This window comes from Ornithorhynchus anatinus, chromosome X5 (assembly GCF_004115215.2).
Source record: "Ornithorhynchus anatinus isolate Pmale09 chromosome X5, mOrnAna1.pri.v4, whole genome shotgun sequence".
NCBI classification, from domain to species: domain Eukaryota; kingdom Metazoa; phylum Chordata; class Mammalia; order Monotremata; family Ornithorhynchidae; genus Ornithorhynchus; species Ornithorhynchus anatinus.
The window spans coordinates 62,412,012-62,430,530 of record NC_041753.1 but is presented as its reverse complement, the minus strand read 5'-3'; the positions used below and the strand labels follow the sequence as shown (position 1 = coordinate 62,430,530).

At 43.1% G+C, this 18,519-nt stretch overlaps 1 non-coding gene across 1 annotated transcript; it reads left to right on the top strand.

The window, feature by feature from the left end:
* The first annotated feature begins 202 nt into the window (after positions 1-202).
* On the top strand, positions 203-339 carry LOC114808300. Its single transcript, XR_003756146.1, has one exon. It is a non-coding gene; the product is annotated as a small nucleolar RNA SNORA7 (small nucleolar RNA).
* The last annotated feature ends 18,180 nt before the right edge of the window (positions 340-18,519 follow it).

The following is an 18,519-nucleotide window of genomic DNA, read 5'->3' as shown; positions in this document are numbered from 1 at the left end:
ACAGTTTTAATCTCCATTTTAAGGATGAGGTAACTGAGGCACAGAAAAGTTAAGTGACTTGCCCAAAGTCACACAGCTGACAAGTGGCAGAATTGGGATTAGAACCCATGACCTCTGACTCCCAAGCCTGTGCTCTTTCCACGAAGCCACACTGCTTTTCAGCATCTTCTTATCTCTGTCTTCTTCACCCCATCCTTAAGAAACCCTCTCAGGATCACACCTGGAGAGTTTCCATACTCTACCAGTCTCGGCTATGGGAGGGAGAGTCAAGCAGAGGCAAACTCATTCCATTCTTAGCTTGGGCAGTGGCTAGTGAGTGGAAGGCAATCTGCTACAAATCAAAACTCACCTGGGCTGGGCAGGAGTGGCATGGGAGCGAGTTGAGGGCGGAGACCCAAGGTGACTGTGCAGAGAAGGCAATGGTAAACCACTTTCATATTTTACCAAGAAAACTGTGGATACACTACCAGAATGATTGCAGATGGAGGTGGGGCGTTCTGGGAGAGGTGTCCATGGAGTCGCAATGGATCATAGATGACTCGACTAGGTAAGACAAGATCCTCAAGAAACCATCTTATCTTCATTTTAGAAATAGGAAAGATCTTCTGCAGCCCTCTCCTCTACCAAATGAGTTATCAAGGGAAACTGAGGCTCAGGAAGGGAAAGTGAATTGCCTAAGGGCACAGAGCAGATTTGTGGTAGAGGAGGGAACTTTCTGACTAGATCACATTTCCTCTCCAGGATTATCTATTACTTCTATTTTTATGGCAGGAACAGACACACCGAGATGCAGCCAAGAATTCAGTGTTTTCATTTGTTCCTCATCAATGCTCACCAAGTTTTATTTTAAATACATTTTATATTTTGCTTTTCTTATGGTGATTCAACTCTCAAGCTATGTGAGTTGAACCGACTACAGGAAGTTGAGAGGATAAATTAGATTAGGTTTGTTTTGAAGTGCCTTGAGCTCTTAGGGAGGAAGAGTGCTTTATAAGTGTAGAGGATTATAATTACTTTTGTAATAGTGTGAAACATTACATAGCATCTGTACAAAAAGCACAGTTTGGGAAGAAGGAAAAGAGAGGACTGTATATGCAGATGTATTTTAAAGTAGATGAAACAAAATCACATTTTTTTTTTCTCTTTCCCAGTAAGGATACTATACTTAAAGAGAAGCAGCATGTCCTAGTGGATAGAGCAGGGGCCTGGGAGTCAGAAAGACCTGATTTCTAATCCTGACTCCACCACTTGTTTGCTGTGGGACCTTGGGCAAGTCACTTAATTTCTCTGTGCCTCGTTTACCTCATCTGTAAAATGGGGTTTAATACTGTGAGTCCCATGTGAGACAGGGACTGTGTCCAAGCTTGTATCATCCCCCGTGCTTTCAGTGCCTGGTACATGGTAAGCACTTAACAAATACCACACACACAAAAAAGTTTTTGCTGTTCAGATATGAGTGATATGTTGTACTCTTCTCTTCTGAACCACTAAATTCATTTCCTTTTGCAAAGGTAAATAATAATAGTTTTAATTTGTATCCATTTTCTTATAAAGCTCGTTATGCATGGATATTAACCTGTCAGGATGATTTAGGCCCAGATATTTCTTCATCATCATCATCATCAACAGCATTTACTGAGCACCTACTGTGTTTAGAACACTATCCCCTCCCTCCTGCTTAGATTGTGAGGCTGTGGGACAGGGACTGTATTTCTGACCTGATTATCTTGTAGCTCCCCCAACACTTAGTACAGCGCTTGGTGCTTAATAAGTGTTTAATGCCACTTATTATTATTATTATTACAGTGCCTGGCACTGTATATTGGCTTGGGGAATATACAGTAGAAATAAAGGGCATGGTCCCTGCCCTCTGGTAGTTTACAGTTGAATGGGGAGACAGACTGCAATTCTTTATTGAATTTACTTATTGAAATGACAAAAATACACCTCCTGCAGTACCTCTATGTCAGCCCATCGAGAGGTAAGATGGGAGGAAAATAAACCAGCAGAAAATAACCAATCCTTCCTGACTGAAGAACACTCAGCCAGCCGGCTGGTTTTCATTTAAAATCAGAAAATCGAGCTAAGGTCACTGGCAGTGGTAGAACTGGGGATAGAACCCAAAACGATTTGATTTTAGGTGGTAAGTTATTGTGGACTTTCAGGTAATTTAGTATTTGTAACAAAACTAATCATTCAGCTAGGGAAATAGAAGGGAGAAGGAGAACAGCCTTAAGAATCTTGAATAGTAGGTCTCCATTGAACATTTATGATAAGGTTCATTTGGGGGAGCTAGGAACCACACAATAAGTGTTTGTTGAAATGAAGAAAGGGGAAAATCTACTAGGAGTAGAAACAAAATTTAATAAAACTAAATTATTTTTACCTTTATCTTCCTCATGAGCCACTTACAAAAGAGGCCAGAGCAGCCATTAATTGCTAGTCAATCACCCGCTTGTACAACTAGGGAGATTTACCATGTTTGCATTGGTTAGTGCTTAATCTTGCTTTGAAGCATTCTTTTTATACCAAAAAATATTTTTCTCTTCTGAAAGAAAAAAAGGAATCGAATGCAAAATGAATTAAAAGTAGGAAGTTCGGAGGCCTCCTGTAATGAAAGTACATTGCCAATTCATTGCTGGGCCGTTGCTCTGTCTTAAATCATTTAATTTCATGAAATATCTTCTAAATGGAAGAAATATACATCACACAATTTACATGGTTAGTCAGGAATTACACTGAAAGTTCATTAAATCGCATCTAGGGAATATAAGTGAACTCAAGTAAGTAAATTAAGTGCTGAGTTAATTAAGTTGTTAATTAGTTAATTAACTGTTATAGTTTTAAGTGATGCCATTAACAAACTGACATACATTTCAGTTTTAGTTCCCTATATTTAGAAACTCTTTATGAAACTGTAAAAGCTTGAGGGCTTAATTCCTTCCACAGAGTTTTGAACCAAATACTAACATATTTGTAATAGGATTTTTATTATTTAGAGTCTAGGGCAGATTTATACTCATTTAACTAATTGCCTTTTTTTAGGAAGGAAGAAAACACTTTTTTCCTGCTCTTATGAAAAAGAACATCAAACATGAATTCAAAATGAAAGAGTTGAGAACCAGCAGGCAAAGTGTGAACTGTACTGGTTGGTGGGATGTGCAGTATCAGGTTTGTCCCCGCCTCAATATTCCAAGCTCTTTGAGGGTAGGAAAGGTGTCTACCAACTCTGTACTGTACTCTTCCAAGCACATAGTTCAGTGCTCTGTACACCGTAAGTGCTCAATAAATACCATTGATTGATTATCTGGGTGCAGGTATAGAGGATGTGACCTCCGGCCTGGTAAGATATTGGTGATGCTTGCTACAAGTGATGGAAGTCTTTGCTTTTGGTAACTCAGTGTGGATCCACACACAGCTATTGTGGAGACAACGTGATCTAGTGGAAAGAACCTAGAACTGGGAGTTTGGAAGCCTTAGTTCTAATCCCAGTTCTGCCCCTGATCTGCTGTATAACCTTGGGGAAGCCACTTAACTGTTCTGTGCCTCAGTTTCCTCACCTGTAACACGGGACTATCTCTTAGATTGTGAGTCCTGGGATGGATAGAGACTGTGTCTGACTGGATTATTGCGTACTCATCCCAGTGCTTCGCGCAGAGCTAGGCACCTAAAAATAGGTATCATGACTCTAATTTGGGCCCCAAACTAAGGGAGTCAGATGGCTGTGGGTTGTAATCCCGACTCTGCCACTTGCCTGCTGTGTGAACTTGGGTGAGTCACTTCACTTCTCTGGGCCTCAGTTTCCTCATCTGTAAAATGGGGTTTGAGACTGTGAACCCCACATGGGACAGGGACTGTGTCCAGCCTGATTTGCTTGTATCGACCCCAGCGCTTGTTCTTGTCTGTCCGTCTCCCCCGATTATACTGTAAGCCCATCAAAGGGCAGGGACTGTCTCTTTCTATTACCGATTTGTACATTCCAAGTGCTTGGTACAGTGCTCTGTGCATAGTAAGTGCTCAATAAATACTATTGAATGAATGAATAGCACACAGTAAGCACTTAACAAATACCACAATTATTGTTATGTTTTAGCTATTTCACTCTGCATTGGCTATTTCAGGTGAGATCATTGTTTTGGTGAGGGTTTTTTGACCTGAAATATCAGGATAATGAAAACCCTAGGGCTACAGATGTACTTAGGAGAACTTATTAGGAGGAGAGGTGCTGTACCAGCTTATGTATGCCTCTGTTTCTACCTCTAGGGCCCAGCTAACGGAAAAGCAAAGTAGTGGCAGTGTTGGGAGGCTGCAACAGCCATGGGGAGAACTCCGCTTCCCCCTTCCCCTCCCAGGAGAGGGAGACTAACTTAGCATGGTCTAGTGGGAAGCATACAGGACTGGGTGTCAGTGGATCTGGGTTCTAATCCTGCTCTGCTTCTTTTGTATGGTATTTGTTAAACACTTACTCTGTGTCAAACACCGTTCTGAGTGCTGGGGTAGGTACAAGTTAATTAGGTCAGACACAGTCCCTGTCCCACATGGGACTCAGAGTCTAAGTAGGAGGGAGAACAGGTATTTAATCCCCATTTTACAGTTGAGGAAACTGAAGCACAGATAAGTAACTTGCCCAGGGTCACACAGCAAGCAACTGGCAGAGCCGGGATTAGAACCCTAGTCCTCGAACCCCCAGACCCATGCTCTTTCCACTAGGCCATGCTGTGTCTCTTGCCTGCTGTGTAACCTTGAGCAAGTCACTCAGCTTCTCTGTGCCTCCATTTTCTCATTTGTAAAATGAGGATTTACAGAAGCAGCGTGGCCTAGTGGATAAAGCACGGGACTGGCAGTCACAAGGACCTGGGTTCAAATCCGAGCTCCACCACTTATGTGCTGTGTGACCTTGGGCAAGTTACTTCACTTCTCTGTGCCTCATTTACTTCATCTGTAAAATGGGGATTAAGATTATGAGTCTCATGTGGGACAAGGACTGTATCCAACCTGATTAGCTTGGCTCTCCCTCAGTGCTTAGAACAGTGCCTGGCACATAGTAAGCACTTAACAAATATCATAAAAAATAAAAATAACACCTCCCTCCTTAAACTGTGAGCCCCATGTGGGACAGGGACTGTGTCCACCCTGATTAATTTTTATCTACTCCAATGCTTACTATGTGTGTGGCACATAGTAAGTGCTTAACAAATGCCATAATTCTTATTTTTTATTATTATTTCTTGGCTTTGGAGTTGAGTGCAAAGAGAGGGTACATCACAGCTGGATACACTACCAAAGTCCAGCAGTACACAGCTTCAGCCGGTTGCCTGATGCACTTTGGCTGCAAGGACAAACTTTCTGCAAAGATGAATTTCTTGATGCCTTTTCCAAAAGGCTCCTAGATAATCTTTCCAAACAGGCCTGGATAATAATAATAGTAATAATGGTGGCATTTTTTAAGTGCTTACTATGTGCCAAGCACTATTCTAAACACTGGGTAGATACAAGGTAATCAGGTTGTCCCATGTGGGGCTCACAGTCTTAATCCCCATTTTACAGGTGAGGTAACTGAGGCACAGAGAAGTTAAGTGACTTGCCCAAAGTCACACAGCTAAGTGGCAGAGCCAGGAATAGAATTCATGACCTCTGATTCCCAAGTCCGTACTCTTTCCAGTGAGCCACGATGATACTCTTTCAGCCAAGGTTTAGGACTGGGCTTCAAGAGCAGAGCAATTGATTTGCCTCCTAACAAAATGAAACTCCTCTTTTTCTAAGGAAAAAGAAAACCAAGGAATACAGGGACAGTGACTGTGTCCAACCTGGTTACCTTGTATCTACCCTAGTGCTTAGAACAGTGCTTGGCATGTAGTAAATGCTTAACAAATACCACAATTATTACTAGGAGGGAAAATAGAGGCCACCTGAAACTAGAAGATTGAGAAGGGTCACGATCAAGTTATCTGAGTCTCCATTTTTTTTTTTTTGGTCCTAAATTCTGGGGCAAAACTTAATTTGAGGACCATCTGGCCCATATAGGGTAGCACCTCCTGAATATCTGGGCCCGAAGAAAAATGCCTCCCATCACAATATTCCGTTCCAGCTGAAATACACACACTTCACTCCACACCTCGGTGTGGAGTTGGTCACTAATGAGTAAGTTTAATTACTCTTGCTTTTGCATGTGCCACATGTAATCAGGCCCTTAGCTGATGCATAAACAAGAGCCACATGAGTTCTTGTGGTTGGGAGAAAGTAACCCATTTGGTTTTCCCCATCAACATTCTGTCCCTGCCATAATTGTATTTCCACTGTCAGCATGTTGTCTTTAGCATTTAACTCTCTTTGGAGAGAACATGTGGAAAAGAGATTCCCCTCCCCCACCCTGCCTGCCTGGTCTGATGTTTCAATCCATCTGAATATGGAATGGGGTTTGCTAGGAGTTAGAAATCCAGAGCCTGTGCCCATCGGTGTTTTAGTTGGCTTTCCAAGGCCGAGCGTGTGTGATGCAGGAGGAGAGAGCAAAGTAAATTAGGTCCAGCAGAGGGGGCCGGAGAAAAGAAATACTGATCCCAGAGTTTCAGAGCCATCACTCATGAGGGCTTGTGTTTTGCTCTTTGTTTTTAGCAAACTCCGCAAGGCAGCGGCTCCGGTTTTTAAATATTGCTCTAAATGGTCTATGTTGAGTAAATATTTAGAGTTACTGTTGATATTGGATATGAATTTCAAAATGGGAAACTTGATTTAAACATGGTTGCAGCATCCACTTAAATGGGGTCACTTGTAATGAATAGGTTGCTTACAGACTAGCCTATAAAGAAATGTCACAAATCTGTGCCTAACTCTAATCTCAGTATCGAGCCCAGAATTAGCATTCAGGAAATTAAAGTCTAATGATCGTATTGATTCTGGTTGGTTGTTTTTTTTTATCCTAGGATGGAATTGTTATTGGGAATAATAACAATAATAATAATATGAGAGAGTAATTGTAAAAAACATCTACTTAGATTTTTTTTGGGGAAAAAAGCAAAATAGAAAGTCATCTGCTCAAAATTCAGTAGATTTATCAGAAACTCAGAGACTCCAAATGACTTCTTGAAGAAAGATTTCAGCCAAATAATCATGAAAAGAGTCTTTTGTACATATTGATTTACATATCTTACTGTATGTATACATTGATTTACAAATTCTACTTTTGTACATAGATATGCATACTGTACTGTTTAAGCACTTACTCATACCCGTATCAATCTTTCCATTCCTTTCTTCCTACCATGTGTAATGTACTTTGTGTCTGCCTCCCACTGCTAGATTGTAAGCTCTTCAAGGGCAAGGATCGTGTTTACCAACATTATTGTTTTGTACTATGATATCGTATGTATCATATTGTAATGTATCGCATTGTATTGAGAAGTAGCATGACTCAGTGGAAAGAGCCCAGGCTTGGGAGTCAGAGGTCATGGGTTCTAATCCCTATTCCGCCACTTGTCAGCTGTGTGACTTTGGGTAAGTCACTTCTCTGTGCCTCAGTTACCTCATCTGTAAAATGGGGACTAAGACTGAGCCCCATTGGCACAACCTGATCACCTTGTATCTCCCCCACCCCCAGCGCTTAGAACAGTGCTTTGCACATAGTAAGCACTTAACAAATACCATCATTATTATTACTAACTCAAGTGCTTAGTACAGTGCTCTGCAGATAGTAAACTGCAAGCTCCTTGAGGGCAGGGATCATGTCTACCGGCTTTATTGTATTCTCCCAAGCACTAAGCTCAGTGCTCTGCACTTAGCAAGTGCTAAATAAATATGCTTGATTGACAGTTTTAACTATATTAACAGCTGCTTTTCACTGGCAAAGTGAAATTGAAAAGTGAGGCAAATTTCAAGATAGTTCAAGCAAAAAAAAAAACCCCATTCTTTCCACCTGTATTATCTGGATATTGAAGATGAGTCCACTTTCTAGTCTCATTATCTGCTTTGTCTTACTAGGTTTGATCTGTGTGGCCTCACTTACTTTCTGGGTCATCAGTTGAAAATACTGAAGTCTTCAGAGAAGAGACAGTTTCACAGTTTAGACTGTGATCCCGTTATTGGGCTGGGATTGTCTCTATCTGTTGCCAAATTGTAAATTCCAAGCGCTTAGTACAGTGCTCTGCACATAGCACTCAAATACTATTGAATGAAATCAGTCCTCTGCTTTGTGATGTGGATTGTGCGTATCCTAAGCAGAGAATGGAGAAGAAGCTTTCTTCCCCTCCTTCTTTATTCTAGTCTGACGGGAGAATGATTTTGCAGGGTCTGGCAGCTAATGTGACCATTTACAGAGAACTTTCTTGTTACCATTCAAAGGAATACAGCACAGATCCTGTTCATACGTGGAACAGCATTCACGAATAGCATTGGCTAATGGTTCACCAAGAACATTTGCTGCACTTTTTAATAATTAGGCTAAAATGAAACCTTGTGGCTAACATACGAAAGAAGCAGCATGGCCCAGTGGTTAAAGCCCAGGACTGGAAGTTAAGGACCTGGGTTCTAATCCTACTTGTCTGCAGTATGACCTTGGGCAAGTCACTTAACTTCTCTATGCCTTGGTTATCTCATCTATAAAATGGGGATTAAGACTGTAAGCCCCATGTGGGACAGGGACTGTGTCCAATCCTATTAGCTCGTATGTACCCCAGTGCTTAATACAGTGCCTGGTACATAGTAAGTACTTAACATACCACTAAAAAAAAGAAGAAAAAACCCCACAAAACATAAATCTCTTGCTGATTCTCATTCGCTATTTAGTTTTTTCAGGCTCTCCAATCTCTGCCACTCTCTCTCTTTCGGTCTCTCTCTTTGCTTCCCATCTCTGGCTGGTCATCTCTGCTTCTGCATATCTCCATCCCTGACTGTCTCTGTGGGCCTCTGTCAGTCCCTATGTCTCAATCTGTCCTTCTCTGTCTCTCTGTAGAGGCCCAGAAATTATCTACTGGCCACTTTAAAGGAAAAACCTGTAAGGATAGTAAAGTCAGAGAATGAGTAGTTTTAGATTTAAATTGCCACTCATAGGAAACTGACAGTGATTTTTGTAGATGCTTTTTTAGGATAAGTTAATGCAGTATCTCTTGTGAGCCTGCATGTATTTCTCTTCTATTTCCCCATACAGCCTGATTTCTATTAATCTTCCCTGCCTGCACATCGTTCGTTCTTGTCTGAGCAGCGACCCTAGGGCTTTGGAACTGGGAAAAGCCTAGGACACCTAAGTTTTGGCAGGCTGGAGAGAATTTTGCAGCTATGACTCGACACACCAGCACCGCTGTGAAACTGCCTCAGAACGAAATAGTACAATAGAATTCTCACTAGCTCTTCCCAAGTCTAAACTCCCCATGCCACAACGATGAGCTCTGAAGGGCTAGGGAATATCCAGAGGCCTTTATCCGAATGTTCTGATTTCCTCCTGTAGCTCTGATGGGAAGGAGCAGCTGGTCTGTGGCTAGCCAGCAGAGGGGGTTCCCTCTCCAGGAGACTGAGCTAGTTTACATATTAGAAAACCCAAGTGACACTTCTGTTTGATTCAAAGAAAAGACAATCAGCTTCCTTGATTAATTAAAACCTGCTTGTGTGTGTGTGTGTTTAAATTTCCTCAATACCCTGTGATATTTCTCTAGGTAGATGTGTTATGCACACAGATTTTCTTCTTGTGGTTGTCATTTATCTCAAAGTTACCTTTTCGATTTCAAATCGTTTGAGGCCTGTTTCTCTACCCATGGTGCACTCTGCTATGGGCTCAAAGGGTCACCATTTCCCTTGGTCAACATTGGAGGGGAAAAATGAGAATCAATCAATCAATGGTATTTACTGAGTGCTTATAGCACTGTAGTAAGTGTTCGGACCCCTCTCCAAAATTGCACCAGGAGAGTTTCTAATACTCTACCAGTCTCGGCTATGGGAGGGAGAGTCAAGCAGAGGCATTTCCATTCCTAACTTGGGCAGTGGCTAGCTAGTGGAAGGCAGTCAGCCACAAGTCAAAACTCCTCTGTGCTGGGCAGCAGCGGCATGGGAGCGAGTCGAGGGCGGAGACTCAAGTTGACAGTGTGAAAGAAGGCAGTGGTTAACCACTTCCATAAAGTTACCAAGAAAACTCTATGGATACACTGCCAGAACGCTTGCAGATGGAGATGGGGCATTCTGGGGGAGATGTGTCCATGGAGTTGCTATGGGTCGGAGACGACCCTACAGCATAAGATGAGACAAAGCGCTTGGAAAAGTGCAATACAACAAATGGTTCCAGGATTCATCCTTCGAAGTTTGTGCCGTTTAAATACTAATTTACAGTCTGTAAGGACACTGATTTTTGTAGAAAGATGCCAAACTTTCTTTTTGACTGAAAGGTAGAGAAGACTTCAAGAGGCACCACAGTCAGTTCCAGGGGAAGGGGGTAAGGTATTGACATCTGGGGCTATCTGGGTGACAGAGTTCACTGGGGTGTTTACTCTGGGCTCTATGCCTTTGATCTCAATGGGAGAGGGCAAGGGTCCTCATTTGAAGAAGATGGGTGGTGTGGCAGGATGGGAGTCTGCCACTGTGATCAGCTGGCCGTGGAATTGGAGGCTGTAAACTCGTCGAGGGCAGGAAACGTGTCTAACCAACTCTGCTGTCTTGTACTCTCCCAAGCGCTTAGTACAGTGCTCTGCATATAGTAAGAGCTCAATAAATACGACTGATTGATTCCACCAGGACTAGGATGAGAATGCTGTTGGAAGGGCAGTTGTAGTAGCTGTAATCCTCTAGGGGGCACAATCCCACTGCCCCAAATGTCACTTAGTGTCAAAGTCTTTTCTCTTCGGTCTCCCTCCCTCCATTCTTTTCTCCTTTCCTCCCTCCGTCTTCTCCCCAACACTGCTCACTTTGAGGGCTGAGTTTTAGCCTGCACAATTTTCTGTGGTAACACATGCAGTATGTTTACCAACCTGCTTAAAAAATTGTTTTGAGAGTTGGACTTTTATTATATATATGAATCTCTCCCCTCCTCACCCATTTTAGACTGGGAGCTCCTTAAGGACCTGGAACATGCCTTCTGGTTTTAATTCTATTTTTTTCCAGCACCCACTTCAGTGCTTAGCACATTGTAGTGCCCTTAATGAATTATTGGGATGTCAATGATGATGAAGAAGAATTGGTAAACAAGTGATGAAACAACTGCTGAATAATACTTTAGGTCTGTGAAATGACTATTGACAAAGAGCATCCATTTCCCAAAGTCATCTGATTTGCTGCCTTTTGTTGCTGTCTTAATCATTAAACTTTTCAGTGAATTTAATGCTGAAGGATGATATCGACTGATCTGGAGACTGAAATCTTATCTCCACGGAACTGATACATTGAACAATTGGTTTAAATAGGGTATGGAACCCTAGGTGCCAAGTTTAATTTTGATTGCAGGGGTAGCTGGAGGCAGGGCTTCCATGCTGTGGGACAGGAAAGAGAGATCCATCTTAAAGACCCAGAGACACAGCGAGTGGCAAACTCAGAGATGCACCCAGAGGAGCACCATGGCCTAGTGGAAAGAGCATGGGCCTGGGAGTCGGAGGATCTGGGTTCTAATTCCGCCTGTGTCTGCTGTGTGACCTTGGGAAAGTTACTTCATTCATCTGATTGTATTCAATTCAGTCGTATTTATTGAGCACTTATGGTGTGCAGAGCACTGTACTAAGCACTTGTATTTCATTTCTCTGGGCCTCATTACCTAATCTGTAAAATGGGGATTCACTGTCTGTTCTTCCTCCTACTTAGAGTGTGGGACAGGGATTGTGTTTGACCTGATTATCTTGTATCTTCCCCAGTGCTTAGAACAGTGCTTAGCACATAGAAAACACTTAACAAATGCCATTATTATTACTAGGTAGGGAGCACAGAGAGCCCTAATACTCATAGTCAGGGATTCACCTAGAGGTGGTCCCAAAGCCAGAAAGTCACAAGATGTGGACAAGGGGTTGGTGGCAGGATAGATGAGATCGAAGCACAGAGAGTAGGTTGATGTTATAGGAGCAGAGAGAGCAGGTTGCGTTGTAGTAGAAAATCAGCATTTATGCACATATCCATAAAGTGTTTATATTAATGTCTGTCTCCCCCTCTAAACCGAAAGCTCCTTATGGGCAGGTAACCTGTCTGCCAACTCTCTTATACTCTCCCAAGTGCTTAGTACAGTGCTCTGCACACAGTAGTCACTCAATAAGCATAATTGATTGAATGGTTAGGAGGGAGAGAACTGATTGCCTTAAAGTTAAGGGTAAGGAGTTTTTGTTTGATGTGGAGGTGGATGGGCAACCACTGGAGGTTTTTGAGGAGTGAGGAGAAATGGGCTGAATGGTTTTGTCAAAAAATGATCCGAGCAGCAGAGTGAAGTATGGACAGGAGAGGGGAGAGACAGGAGACAGGGAGGTCAGCAAGGAGGCTCATGTAGTAGTCAAGGTGGGAAATGATGAGAGCTTGGATCAGCGTGATAGCAGTATGGATGAAGAGGGAAAGGGTGGATTCTGGAGATGCTGTGAAGGTGGAACCAAAAGGATTTCATGACAGACTGAATGCATGGGTTAAATGCGAGAGGTGAGTTGAGGATAATGCCAGGGTTATGGGCTTATGGGGACAGAAAGGATGGTGGTGTTGTCTATAGTGATGGGAAAGTCAGGAGAAGGGCAGAGTTTGGGTGGGAGATGAGTTCTGCTTTGGACTTGTTAAGTTTGAGATATTAGTGGGACATCCAAGTAGAGATGACCTGGAAATAGGTAGAAATGTGAAACTGCAGAGGAGAGAGGTCAGGGCTGGAGAGGTAGATTTGGGAATCATCCATGTAGAGATGGTAGTTGAAGCCATGGAAGTGAATGAGTTCTCCAAGGAAGTGGTTGTAGATGGAGGATAGTTGGGGGAATAGTCCCAATTATTGTCATTATAATACTGGGATTTTCTCCAAACCTCAACAGACTGAGCCCCATGTGGGACTGCATCTGATCTGATTATCTTGTATCCACCCCTGGGCTTAACACAATGTTTGGCACATAGCAAGCACTTAACAAACACCACAAAACCCAAACCAGAATTTACACATCTTCATCTCCTTATCCCCGATAAGGCGAGGAGAAGGAAAGTTTGGAAAATTTTCTAGAATAATTAGTAGGAGATGGGGCATTTGGAATGTTTGGCACAAGAGAATAATCAATAGCACTAATAATGCCCTCAGATCAAATAGACAATCATGGATGACTCTGTATGAATCTGCCAATGTAGCCATCTCCAGCCTTGGTTTCCCTTTTCTCGATATGCTAAGGTGTTCTGCTTTCAACTCGCGAATATTGACAGTGCATCTAAGTCAATTGCACTTTGGATTCACTAGACTCAATCAATCGTTCAATCCATGAAATTTACTGTGTGTTGAGCACTGTACTAAGTGCTTGGGAGAGTACAGTGTAGCAGAGTTGGTAGAAACTTTCCTGACCCACAATGAGCTTACAGTCTAGACTCATTAAAAATAGTTTTATTTAATCCTAGCACATAATAAAATTCAGAGCAGTGCACCTGGAGGCAAGCTCCTCTAGTGTGAAAAGTCAATTCTTCTTCATGAGGCTAGAACATTTCAGTTGCTAGGAAGAGGAGAAATTTGCCAAGTTTTTAATTCAACATTTGTCATAAGTCCACAGTGGTGCCTATAGAACAATAAAGAGCATGCATATGGATCCATAGCCATGTGTTATTAATTCTGCTGCCTCATTACTGGATGTGTGAATACCCTAATAGGCCAGCCTTCCTTGAATTCCCGCTGGAAAATTAGGTGGCATTTAGTAGCTGAACAAATATTGGTTGGTGGATTTAGGAGGCCAAGTGGATATTGTTTTGACCTTGGTAATATTTGTTTTCGCATCATGTCTCTGGTCTCTTGAGGTGAGTCAGTGTTGAAGGTTGCTGTAGTCTGAGCTGAGATCTTTGTTTTGTTTAATTTCTATTGATTCAGTATATTGCTAGTGTCTCATTGCTTATTTCAGTGCTTGAAATAGGATTTGTGGGAAGTGTCATTTTGAAAAAAGCAAAGTGCTTTTAAGGGTCAGCCTTACTTGAAATGTTCACTTTTAAGTACCAAACTTGTAAGCAAGGATAAATTTTAACCTGAATGGTGTGGTACTGGCCAAAGTTAACAGCAGTAAAAAAGAAGTAGCCAGTTGAATCAATTGATCAATCAATTAATGGTATTTATTGAGCTATTATTGAGTGCAGAACATTGCACTAAGCACATGGAAGAGTACAATACAACAAAGTTGGTAGTAAGGAAAATTCCCAAGCAAGATCCAGGTATGCTGAATGCTTTTTAACATATGTAGTTATAATTTTAATACAGAAGTTGGGGACGGGGGGGTGGGGTGGGGGTCACTGTGTTGATCACTTTCACCCTGGCCATGGATTGGCTAGGACTCGAGTGTCTAGTGTGCTGGGTGTGTATTGCACGTGCACTTTATCCCAGTGGAAAGAACCTATTTTGTTTTGGAGGAGAGGAAGACCTGTGAAGCAACAGCCCCCTCTTACTTGAAACCACAAGCAGTGTCTTGTGCCCTGTGAGTCCCTCCCCCTGGGCTGGTGGGGTCTGCATTAGGAGGCTGAAATGTTTATCCTCTTTGCCTCTGGGACAGTGGCAAAGGATACTCATCTCTCCATAGAAATAGGCAAAGAGCCAGCCTCCAGTAGGAGGTGGATTTATTCAATCGTATTTATTGAGCACTTACTGTGTGTAAAGCACTGTACTAAGCACTTGGGAGAGTATAACAATAAACAGACACATTCCTTGCCCACAAAGAGCTCACAGTCTGTAGGTGATGATGATGATGGTATTTGTTAAGCGCTTATTATGTGCCAAGCACTGTTCTATGCACTGGGGTAGATACAAGATAATTAGGTTGTCCCACGTGGGGCTCACGGTCTTAATCCCCATTTTACAGATGAGGTAACTGAGGCACAGAGAAGTTAAGTGACTTGCCCAAAGTCACACAGCCGATAAGTGAAGTAGCTGGGATTAGAACCCACAACCTCTGACTTCCAAGCCCGGGTTTCTTCCACTAAGCCACGCCAAGGCAGGTGAGCAAGAGGTGCAGGTGGGAGAATTGAAGTCCCAGGAACACTCAGAGAAATCCCAAGAAGTCTGAGATGGCTAGGTAGAGGAAGAGATTGCAACAGTGATGCGGGCGGGGGGCGGGATGGGGAGGGAAGGATTCGTTATGGTAGTGGGGTACTCTGTAGCTCAGGAGAACCTGCTTAGGAGAACATGTGGTGAATAGGTCGATCATCCTGGTCATGCCTCCCACTTTGGTCTTGACCCTGCTTCTGCCTACCCAACAACTCTGGTGAGAAATTGGCAGGGGAATGTCAGATGAGTCACTTGACTTCTCTGTGTAAGTTTTCTCATTTGTAAAATTTTTTTTCATTTATTCAATCGTATATATTGAGCGCTTACTGTGTGCAGAGGACTGTACTAAGTGCTTGGGAGAGTACAACAATGAACAGTCACATTCCCTGCCCACAATGAGCTTACAGTGTAGAGTGGGGAGTTCAATACCCATTCTCCCTCCTCCCTAATAATAATAATAATAATTATGGTGTTTGTTAAGCACTTACTATGTGCCAGGCACTGTACTAAGCACTGGGGTAGATACAAGCAAATTGAGACTGTGAGTCCCAAGTGGAACAGGGACTGCATTCAACCTAATCACCATTTTACAGGTGAGATAATTTTAATTAATTTAATTTTGGTATTTGTTAAGCGCTTACTATGTGCAGAGCACTGTTCTAAGCGCTGGGGTAGATACAGGGTAATCAGGTTGTCCCACGTGAGGCTCACAGGTAATCCCCATTTGACAGATGAGGTAACTGAGGCACAGAGAAGTGAAGTGACTTGCCCACAGTCACACAGCTGACAAGTGGCAGAGCAGGGATTCAAACTCATGACTTCTGACTCCCAAGCCCGTGCCCTTTCCACTTAGCCATGCTGCTTCTCTAAACGCAACTGATAAGTGAAGCACAGAGAAGTAAAGTGACTTGCCCAAGGCCACACCGCAGACAAGTGGTGGAACTGGGATTAGAACCCATGACCTTCTGACTTCCAGGCCCATGCTGTATCTACTATGCCACGCTGCTCTCCTAGACAGTGGGCCCCATGTGGACATGGACTGTGTCCAACATGTTTAGCTTGTATCTACCCCAACACTTAGAGCAGTGCCTAGCACATAGTAAGCGCTTAACAAATACCATCAGTATTCATTCATTATTCATTCAATCATATTTATTGAGCACTTACCGTGTGCAGAGCACTGTAGTAAGCGCTTGAAAAGTATAATTCAACAACAGAGACAATCATTATACATTACATAGGGGAAATGGCAAGAGTATTGGGTTATGTATATAAGTGCCTTGGAGCTGGGGTTGGGGTGAGTATCAAAGTGCTTAAGGGGTATTCACCCAAGAGCATAGATGACACAGAGAGAAGGCCAAATAGGGGAAATGAGGGGTTAGTCAGGGAAGACCTCTTGGAGGAGTTGTAATTTTAGCAAGACTTTTGAAGGTGGGGAGAACAGTGGTCTGTCAGTTATTATAATAATGGTATTTAAGTGCTTACTAAGTGCCAGGCACTGTACTAAATGCTGGGGTAGATACAAGCAAATGGGGTTGACACAGTCCCTGTCCCACATGGGGCTCACAGCCTCACTCCCCATTTTACAGATGAGGTCACTGAGGCCCAGAGAAGTGAAGTGAGTTGTCCAAGGTCACACAGCAGACAGGTGGCAGAGCTAGGATTAGAACCCATGTCCTTCTGACTTCCAGGCCCATACACTATCCCCTATGCCATGAATGGGGGGGAAGTTCCAAGCCTGAGAGAAGATGTGGGCAAAGCGTCGGTGGCGAGATAGACGAGATCCAAGTAGAGTGTGTAAGTTGGCATAAGACGAATCAAGTGTATATTTTGGGTCGTATTAAATCACTGAGGCAAGGTAGGTGGAGAGCTGACTGAATGCCTTAAAGTTGATGGTGGTGAGGAGTTTCTGTTTGCGGAGATGGAAGATTTTTGAGGAATGGAGAGATGTGGAGTCTATCTATCCTGCCCATGCCACAGCCATTTGCTTTTTGCTTTCCCTTAATAACTGCATCGGGTTTTTGGGAGCTGATGAGAGGACAAAGAAAAAGTAGACTGGCAGATGACTTAGGTGTGGGGGGTTGGGGGACTTGAAGGACAGAATAAGTTAGGGTAGAAAATAAGGAAGAGGAGGTCTAGGTGATTCCAGAATGTTTTACTGAGGTACGATGCCCGGAACCCCCTCCATGCCCCTTCTGCTCCCTCTGTGCCATCCTGGGCCTCACTCCTGACCTGCCTTGTGCCATTCAAGTGGGAAAGACAGAAACAGGGGCAGTATACACCCTTCATTTTGTCCAATAGATCGGGTCTAATTCTCACCCGTATATTTTTCCCAGTACTTAGAACACACCAGGCGCTTAATAAATATGATTATTACTGCTGCTGTTATTACTAAAGTGCTACTTTACTATGAGGAGAGACCTAGATTGGTCACCTGCAGTTATTATTTTCATCATTTCATACTGGTGGAGTGTCAGCTGTGGTTTTGTTCAAAATCAGTGTGAGTTTTGACATCTAACTCTTTCAGTCTGGCAGGGTTCTCAGCACTTGCCAAAGGACTGTGAGGGGCTCTTTGTTGAGCCACTCAGGGGGATCAGGGACAGGAGAGACAAGGATGGGCAGGGATTGTGCCTACCAACTCTGTTGTATTGTACTCTCCCAAGTGCTAAGTATAGTGCTCTGCATATAGTTAAGTGCTCAATAAATACCAAAGGGGTTGGGTAAGCTTGTTGTGGGCGGGGAATGTGTGTGTTTATTGTTGTATTGTACTTTCCTAAGGACTTAGTTCAGTCCTCTGCACACAAAGTGCTCAATAAATATGATTAAATTATTATTATGGCATTTGTTAAGCACTTAACTGTTCCAGGCACTGAACTAAGTGCTGGGATGGATACAAGCAAATAGGGTTGGACACAGTCCCTGTCCCACATAGAGCTCACAGTCTCAATCCCCATTTTATAGATGAGGTAACAGAGGCCCAGAGAGGTGAAGTGACTTGCCTAAGACACAAAGCAGATGAGGGAACTGAGGCATGGAGAAGTGAAGTGACTTGCCCAAGGTCACACAGCAGACAAGTGGCAGAGTGGGGATTACAACCCATGAACTCCCAGGCCCGTGACTCCCAGACCTGTGTTCTATCCACTATGCCATGCTGCTTAAGCAGTGACATACCAGTAGCAGCCAGAGCTGAAATGCTCAGAGTACTGCTTCTCCTAATGCCGGCCTTCTCTTCTTTCCCTTTGGTACGATTTTCCTTTCCTCTAATTCTCATTCTCTCTCCCTCCCTTTCTCTCTCCTTCGTTTTGCTCTCACCACATTTTTGGTTCTCTTGTGGGTATTAAAAAGCCACTCCCTCCCCCATTGCTGGGGAGGGTCACACA